Source organism: Musa acuminata, chromosome BXJ2-4, assembly GCF_036884655.1.
Source record: "Musa acuminata AAA Group cultivar baxijiao chromosome BXJ2-4, Cavendish_Baxijiao_AAA, whole genome shotgun sequence".
Taxonomy (NCBI): domain Eukaryota; kingdom Viridiplantae; phylum Streptophyta; class Magnoliopsida; order Zingiberales; family Musaceae; genus Musa; species Musa acuminata.
The window spans coordinates 20,053,406-20,062,576 of NC_088341.1; positions in this window are offsets into that span (position 1 = coordinate 20,053,406).

A 9,171-nucleotide genomic window follows, 5' to 3' on the forward strand; every position below is an offset into this window, starting at 1 on the left:
CTCCCGGAATTTAAACAAACTCCCCCTATCAATATGCCATATTAATAGAACCTTGAATTCAAACTGAATTCAAGTCATTGCAATATTCATCATGAATACTTGCAACACGTCATCATGAACTTATGCATAACATGTCATGTCATCAACATATTTCTCCCCCTTTGTCATCAATAAAAAGGAGAAGTCCAACTATTCTTGTGTTTGGAATATTAGTTTAACTTATTGCATGAAAAACATAATATCCATTTTTACCATCATGCAAGTTTGCTATTATCAAATGGTATGATATCAACATGTAAGATAGCAATGTAAGCTTTTGATATCGTAACGCAAACATTTCAAGTGTTTATCAATTGTAGCATTTCATCACATGGCAAGATATCAATAAGTAAAGTTGCGATGCTAGTTCTTGATATATTATTATAATGCAACCATGGCATAGAGCAAATATGGCAATCATAGCATCAATTCATATATTTCTCCCCCTTTGTTGTCAACAAAAAGGAGAACGATATAAGCAAATTTTAAATATAAGTGCGATGCCATAAGCAGGTTCATGTCATTTTTCAACAAAGAGTGATAAGATACCAAATATTCAAACATCTCAAGGAAAACATGACATGGAGATAGCTTTGAAAACTTCTTCCATTTTATTTGTTATTTTCTTTTTACATGAAGGAGGAAAGTTATTTCTGAGCTTACTCGAATGAAGTTAAAATTGATAAGATATTAAAGCACGCTTCATTTTTACAAGTATCAAGATATGTATGCGAATCAAATCCTTGTACGTAAAAATGACTTCCTTTTTCAAGAAGGAATTTATAAGCAGGAATCATTTCATCAAATCCATTTCTCAAAACAAAATATTGTTCACATAATAAGTGTATGAGAGATGTATTTGCTAGTTGATTCCATATGTCAAAAATCAATGATATGAATTAAACTTGATATGACATATTCTTATTAAGTCTGGAAGAGGATAATTCGAAAATCCAATTGTTAGGATACCAATAGTTAAGAGAATCCAAAAATGAAATTAACACTTTCATGCATTCGAACAAGGCTGTGCTATTGATTTTCAAATACAATCATGAGGACAAAACATGCTTATTATAATGGAAATTTTTGTATCCAAAGCACATAATTTCCAACCTGTTATTAGGGCATGTAATTGTGTAAAATCATCATGGCAATCGAGTGATTTGATCATTCAATCAAGAAAGTCCGAAAATTAATTTTAACAAGTTCAATCATTCGGACATATTTTTGCCATAGTTTTTCAAATACAATCATGAAGATAAGACATACTCATCATCATGGTAGTACGATAGCAAGTTTACAATATACAAGCTAGCAAAATTTTTTTAACATTTTAAGACACGCAAGCTAGCAATTTTCTCTTTGAGATATGCATATTAGCAACTCTTTCTCCCCCTATGTCATTGGCAAAAAGAAGGGAAGACCCTTTACATTAATTTCTAAATCATGACAAAGGTAGGTTTCAATCTTATTTGTGCATCATTATATTTTCAAATTCAAACATGTACAATTTCAAAAACCTTATATTTCATTTATGCATGATACTGAATAAATCAATCAATATTATGAGCATATTATACATGATACTTAAATTTTTAACTATTTATCAATATTTTGATCATGATACCAAACATTCATCATTTAGAGTATTCATGACATTAAATCAACATTTATAATACATCATTTTAGTAACAACTCATAGCATTTTAAATCATGATTTACATAATATGCAATACATCACATCATAATTAAAAAGCTCAAGTATTGCATGCATCATTGCAAATCATAAATGCTTCATATCATGATGGTATCAATTTTGTCAAATTATATCCTACCATGCATGATCATAACTTTTCATTTGTATACATCAAAATAAATTAATGAATATTTCATGTATTCATATCATCACATAAGGAATATCAAGAAGAATTGGTAATGAGATTTACGAATCATGTAGACAAATTATGAATATTAAGAGACATATTATGATTCTTTTTAGATAACTCAAATAGCAAAAAGAAAGAATCATAGTAAGTTATTTTGATTTATAAAAAGAATTCTCAAGTTATAATTCCAAGAAATCACGATTCATTTCAATAAATTTCAATAAGAACACAAGGTAGGTGATCTTGATTCATAAATGATTTCAAGTTATAAATCATGGGAAATTAAGATCATAATTTCGATAAAACCCATTAAATTCAAATTATCAAAATCTCAACATTACTTTCAAGAGATTCAAAATGGCATAGATAATTTTATTAATCTCTTAGTGAAAAAGTCAATAAGGTAGAGAAAAATAAATTTTCAAGAAAAATACTTTTCTCTTTTTTGTTGTTTTAATTCATATGATTTTATTTCATCTATGCCAAACATGTAGTATGTTTTAAAATCGAAAGTGCAAGTTTTATTATGCAAAAGATCAATAAGGCACTTTCATTAACGTGAAAATCGAAAATCGCAAGATTCATCATCCATAATTATAAAACCAATAAACATGATTTTCAAAATCTCATGCATAGAATAAAATCATGGTATCAAAACATCATTATATCATCAAGCATGATTTCATATTTTCAATCAAAATCATTTTGTTTGTTTATCATAAAATATGCAATATTATCATTTTCGAAATTACTAACATGATCGTAATATTTTTTTTAAAAAAAATTAATTCTAAACTAAAAAAGAAAATACATCATGAAAGCATCAAGTAATTTCAAAATAAATTAGGGGGATTTCGATTACCTCATCATTGAAAGTGGTTAAGGCGTAGTTTGCCACCTTGCCTTTCTTGATTTTCTCCTCGTCTTCGGAGGAGCTCGATTCATCCCACTTTGTGTTCTTCTTCTTTGGCCTCTTCCTTCGTTCAAGTTTATTGTTTATTTTAGATTTTTGTTTTATCAACTTATTAAGATTTAGTGTTCGAAGTTCAAGTTCATCATTGTTCTCATCACTTGAGTCATCGCTCAAGTGGTATTCATTTGTCCGGAGTTTCAAATCCTTCCTGTTCTTTGGAAGGTGATTTTGTTCATCATGTTCATCATGTGCATTGTGCATAATTTCATATGTCATCAATGAACCAATTAGTTCTTCAAGTGGTAAGTTGTTTAGGTTTTCAGCTTCTTGTATTGCAGTTATTTTTGAATCCCACTTCTTAGAAAGAGAACGCAAAATCTTGTTTACGAGTTCAAAATCCAAAAAATATTTTCCAAGAGCTATTAAACTATTGACGACATCCGTGAAACGGGTGTACATGTCGCCTATAGTCTTGCTTGGTTGCATTAGAAAAAGCTCAAAATCATGCAATAAAATGTTAACTTTCGAGTCTTTGACTCTACTAGTTCCCTCGTGTGTGATTTCAAGTGCTCGCCAAATGTCAAAAACCGTGTCGCACATAGAAATCCGATTGAACTCATTTTTGTCCAAAGCGCAAAATAAGGCATTCATAGCCTTTGCGTTTAAAGAAAAATACTTCTCCAAATCCGACCATTCGTTCATCGGTTTAGAGGGAAGTTGAAAACCGTTTTCAACGATATTCCATAAATCCAAATTCATAGAAATCAAGAAAACTCTCATTCGAGATTTCCAATAAGTGTAGTCCAATCCGTTAAACAACGGTGGACGAACAACTGATAAGCCCTCTTGAAAGCCATGAAGAGCCATTTCTCTCGGGTGTAAATCCGAAATGAGAAATACCGGGCTTTGATACCAATTGGTAGGATCAAGAGCACTAAGAGGGGGGGGGGGGGGGGGGTGAATTAGTGCAGCGGAAAACCTTCTACGATAAAAACTGCGTTCGTTCGTTAAAAGTGATTTCGGTAAGAAAGCCAATTCGTAAATCACTTCAACTTTTGACTAGGAGAGATGCAGCAAAGATATGAACGCAGTTTGCAGTTATGATGGAAATTAGAATATAAGCGCAAACTGAAATACGATGTTCGTACGATAAAAGCGATTTCGGTATAAAAGCTGATTCGTAAACCACTTTAACTTGAGATAAGGCGAGATGCAATTAAGGCAAAGATATAAAGGCAGTTTGCAGTTATAGTGGAAATCAGAACGTAAGTGCAAACTGAAATACGACGTTCGTACGATAAAACTGATTTGCGTCTTAAACCCCGATTCGGAAAGTACTGAACTTTGAAACACGTTCGTAAAAACAAAGAAGGCAGTAAGCTATTGAGGTTTGCAGTAAAGATAAGATGCTCAAAGTAAATGCAAACCGAGATTTAGAGTGGTTCGGTCAATCTTGACCTACTCCACTTTTGGCTTCCTCCACCGACGAGGTCACCGACGTCAACTAGAGGCCTTCCTTCAATAGGCGAAGGCCAACCACCCTTTTACAATTTCACTCCTTTTGACGGGCTTAGGAGACAACCCTTACAGAATTTTCTCTCCTCTCTTTACAACTCAGAACTTGGAAGAAAAGAGGGAGAAGAACTTTTAGCCTTTACAACAATTTTGAGCTCTAAGAATCACAGAAAAAGATCAAGATTCCGGTGTAAGTTCATACCCTTTCAGTGCTGAATGGGTGGGGTATTTATAGGCCCCAACCCAGTTCAAATTTGGAGCTTAAAACTGTCAATTCCCGGAATTCCGGGATCAGGCGGTTGCACCTCCTGATTGGAGGGGTTGTACCGCCTGGCAGAGCTCGAAGACTAAGCCTCTGGGCGGTGCCACCTCCTGTCAGGGGCGGTTGCACCTCCTGCCAGAGCTCGAAGACCAAGCTCAGGCAGTGCAACCTCCTGACTAAGGCGGTTGCACCGCTCAACCAGTGCTCGGAGACCGAGCCCAGGCGGTGCCACCTCCTGTCAGGGGATGTTGCACCGCCCAGTCTCGCTCGGAGATTGAGCCCAGGCGGTGCCACCTCCTGGCTCGGGCGGTTGCACCACCTAGTCTCGCTCGGAGACTTAGCCCAGGCGGTGCTACCTCCTGGCTTGGGCGGTTGCACCTCCCAACAGAAATCAGGGTCCGAATGGGTTGATCCATTCGGCCCAATTTGGGTTTTTCAAGGGCCCAATTGCCCCAAGATTAAGTTAATGGGATCACCTCCCATTTCCAACTTAATCATTGTGCTAACTACGATATTCCCTAAGACATTTACTGTAACTTGCTCCGGTGCGTCAATCGCTTCTTCCGGCAAGCTTCCGGCGAACTTCCGTCGATCATCCGATGAACCCTCGGTGATGCTCCTGCGGACTTCCGACAAACTCCTGGACTTGCGACGATCCACTTGGCGAGTTCCGACAAGCTTCTTTGGCAAACTCATGGACTTCTCAGATTTGTTCCCGCAGAACCTCCTATAATTGTCCGAACTTCCGTCGAACTCTCGAACTCCCAACGTGATCATTGTCTTGACTACGGTGCAACTCCTACTGCATGTCTTTCTTCCATCGTAGTTAATCCTGCACACTTAAAACAAAACTTCGATTGAGACAATGAATCCTAAGTAATTTACCAAGTTGTCCGGCATGTCATTGGTCCCTCGACGCTTCGTCCGATTCTTCGGCGCATCGTCCTCTCCTGCAGCCTATTGCCCAATCGACCAGTTGACTCCGCAACTCCGATATCCTTGGCACAATACCTGCTCTTCTTGGCCCGATGCCCGAGTCCACGACCCGAAGCTTTCTGTCGATACGTCGACCGATCCACCGGCCCGACATCCAATCTTCTGACATGTTCTTCCGGCACAACATGATTTTCCTGCTTTAATTGTCTCATCCTGATCGAAGCATCCTGCGTCACTTAAAACACAGATTAAATCATAAACATATATCAAGTAGTTTCATCATCAAAATACGAGATTCAACAATTTTTAGGCTCCAAGTTTGAATCAACTTGAAGCTTATAAATACCCCTCTCATCCCTAGTTAAGATACACACAAGACTTGAGAGTGAAAAAGAAAGAAACGCTACTGTAATCTTGTGTGAACTCCACTCAAAGTTCTAAGTGTTAGAATAGTTCGAGAGAGGAGTGAGTAGGGGTGTAAGGGTTATCTCCTAAATCTGGTAAAAGGAGAATTGAGTTGTAAAAGGTGGTTGGTCTTCACCTATGTTAGGATCGGGGTCGGCACTAGGAGGGGGGTGAATTAGTACAGCGGTAAAATCACGTCCTCAAAATTTTTCATTTCGATTAAAACCGATTCCGATGAAAACTAATTTCGAAAACTTAACTTTGAAAGCGTACGTTTATAAAGTGAATGCAGTAGGCAAGTAAAGATTCAGTTTGCAGTATGTAAATGGCAGGAAGTAAATGCAAATAAGAGAACACGCTAATTTTATAGTGGTTCGGTCGTCGTGACCTACATCCACTCCACCGATTCCTCCTCCGTCGAGGCCACCGGCATGCACTATCGATCTTCCTTTATAGGCGAAGATCAACCACCTTCTTACACCCCTCTTCTTCTTTTTATAGGTTTAGGAGACAATCCTTACAAGCACTCACTCTTCTCTTATAGAATTCTAAACTTAGAGTGGAGGAGGGATTTTCTAAAGAGATTGCTGTTAAATCTTGGATTTTGATGATGAAACAAATTGATAAGTATTTATGTTTTAATCTACATTTTGAGTGACGTAGGATGCTTCGATCAGGATAAGACAATTAAAGCAGGAAGAATTATGTTGGGTCGGAGGAAAACATGTCAGAAGATTAGATGTCAAACCGGTGGATCGGTCGAGGTATCGACAGAAGGCTTTGGGCTAGGGATTCGGGTATCGGGCCAAGAAGAGTGGATATTGTGCCAAGGATATTGGAGTTGCAGAGTCAACTGGCCGATTGGGCAATAGGCCGCAAGAGAGGACGATGCGCCAAAGAATCGGACGAAGCGTCGAGGGACCAATGACATGCCGGATGACTTGATTAATGCTTAGTATTAATTGTCTAGATCGAAGTATATTTTACATGTACATGATTAACTATGATAGCAAAGGATGTAGCAAAATGAAGCCCCGGAGTCATGGACGTGATTTCGTTGGGAGTTCGAGAGTTCATCGGAAGTCCGGATGTTCGTCGAAAGTTTTGGTGGAACCAGCCGAGAAGTCTTGAAGCTTGCTAGAGAAGCTTGTCGGAACTTGCCAAGAAAATCATCGTGAAGTCCAGGAGCTTGCCGGGAGTCCGCCAGAACATTGCCGAGAGATCATCGGAAGTTCACCGGATGATCGCCAGAAGCTCGCTGGAAGAATAGACTTACAGGCTTGTTTAGCTCAAATTATGTCTTAGATTTTGTAATTAGCATGTAATTGAGTTTGGATTTGGGCTAACCCAATTAGGGGCCAGCTAAGCCCATGTAAGGACTATGTTAGGACCAATACGAGAACCAAACAATACCCCATGAAGTCTCACCGTCGTGGCATAGTCTTCGAGACTATGTCAAGCGGTGGTACCGCTAGTCTGGGCGGTTGTCCCGCCCTTGGTAGGGTGCTAGGCGATGGTACCGCCAGTCTAGGAAGTGGTACCACCCAGCACTGCCCCCTAGGTGGTGGTACCGCTAGACCTGGGTGGTGGTACTGCCCAAGGCAGTGTTATTGTCAGACTGACACTAGGTAGTGGTACCGCCTAACGCAGGCGGTGGTACCGCCCATGCTCGGGGAACCCAGGATGGGAAAGTTTTATGCTCCAAGTTTGAATCAACTTGAAGCCTATAAATACCCCTCTCATCCCTTGTTAAAGTATACAAGCACAGAGAGTTTAAAAGTGAAGAAACGCTATAGAAATCACTTGAGAAATCCCTCCTCTAGCTTAAACTTAGATTTCTGTTTAGAGATGAGAGTGAGTGCTTGTAAGAGTTGTCTCATAAACCCGATAAAAGGAGAAGAGGGGTGTAAGAAGGAGGTTGATCTTTGCCTATAAAGGAAGATCGATAGTGGATACTAGTGGCCTCGACGGAAGAGGAATCGATGAAGTGGATGTAGGTCACGACGACCGAACCACTCTAAAATCTGGTTTGTATTTTACTTTGAGCAATTTATCTTTATTGCAAACCTCTTTAATAGCTTACTGCCTTCTATACATTTACGAACACATGTTTCAAGTTAAGTTTCCAAAATCGATTTTCATCGTAAACAGATTTTATCGTAGGAAAGTTTTTGAAGACGTGATTTTACTGCTGCACTAATTCACCCCCCCTCTTAGTGCCGACCCCGATCCTAACAATTGGTATCAGAGTCTCGTTATTTCTCACTTGGATTAACACCCAAGAGAAATGACTCTTTTCGGCTTTCAAGAGGGTCACTCTCTCATTCGTCCTTCCTTTTTCATTGGGACGGACTACACTTATTGGAAAACTCAAATGTGAGTTTTCTTGCTTTCATTAAATTTTGATTTATGGTACATAGTCAAAAATGGATTTGAAATGTCTTCTCTTCTAATGAACAATTGAAATGATTTGGAGAAGAAGACATTTTCTCTAAATGCAAAGGCTATGAATGCCTTATTTTGCGCCTTAGACAAAAACGAGTTTAATCGGGTTTCTATATGTGAAACGGCATTCGACATTTGGCATATTCTTGAAACTATTCATGAAGGCACAAGTAGATTAAAATATTCAAAAATCAATTTTTTAATATATAATTTTAAACTTTTTCGAATGAAACCAAGCGAAACCATTAGAGACATATACACTCGTTTTATGGATGTCTTCAATGGTTTAAAAGCACTTAGTAGAAGGTTTTTAGATTTTGAATTCATTAACAAGATTTTACGATCGCTTTCAAAAAATTGGGATTCAAAAATAATGGCAATACAAGAATCAAAGTACTTGAACCATTTTTTGATTGAAGAACTAATTGGTTCATTGATCATATATGAAATGACGTGCAATACACGTGAAGAACTTAAGAACCACCTTCCAAAGAATAGGAAAGATTTGAGACATAGAACAATTGAAGACCACTCGAGCATAAGCTTAAGTGATGGTGAACTTGAACCACAAATGAAATTTAAAAAGTTCATGAAACAAAAATTAAAAAGCAAAAAGAACGTAACTACTTGCTTTGAACACAAGAAGAAGAACACAAATTAGGATGAATCGAGCTCCTTCGAAGACGAGGAGAAAATCAACAAAGGCGAGGTGGCAAACTACGCCTTAACGATTTTCAACGATGAGGAATCGAAACCCCCTTAATTTATTT